This window comes from Triticum dicoccoides, chromosome 2B (genome assembly GCF_002162155.2).
Source record: "Triticum dicoccoides isolate Atlit2015 ecotype Zavitan chromosome 2B, WEW_v2.0, whole genome shotgun sequence".
NCBI lineage: Eukaryota > Viridiplantae > Streptophyta > Magnoliopsida > Poales > Poaceae > Triticum > Triticum dicoccoides.
In genome coordinates, this window is record NC_041383.1 from 614053816 (window position 1) to 614054140 (window position 325).

The following is a 325-nucleotide window of genomic DNA, read 5'->3' on the forward strand; positions in this document are numbered from 1 at the left end:
GGTTCTTGTCTTCATTCATGGAGAGAGCCATCAGAACGAGCCTACACTTCCAACTTATCGTTTCTGAGAGAGAACCACCTACTCATGTGTTGAGGCCAAGATATTCCATTCCTACCATATGAATCTTGATCTCTAGCATTCCCCAAGTTGCTTCCCACTCAAATCTTCTTTCCACCAAATCCAAATCCTGTGAGAGAGAGTTGAGTTTTGGGGAGACTATCATTTGAAGCACAAGAGCAAGGAGTTCATCATCAACACACCATTTGTTACTTCTTGGAGAGTGGTGTCTCCTAGATTGGCTAGGTGTCACTTGGGAGCCTCCGAC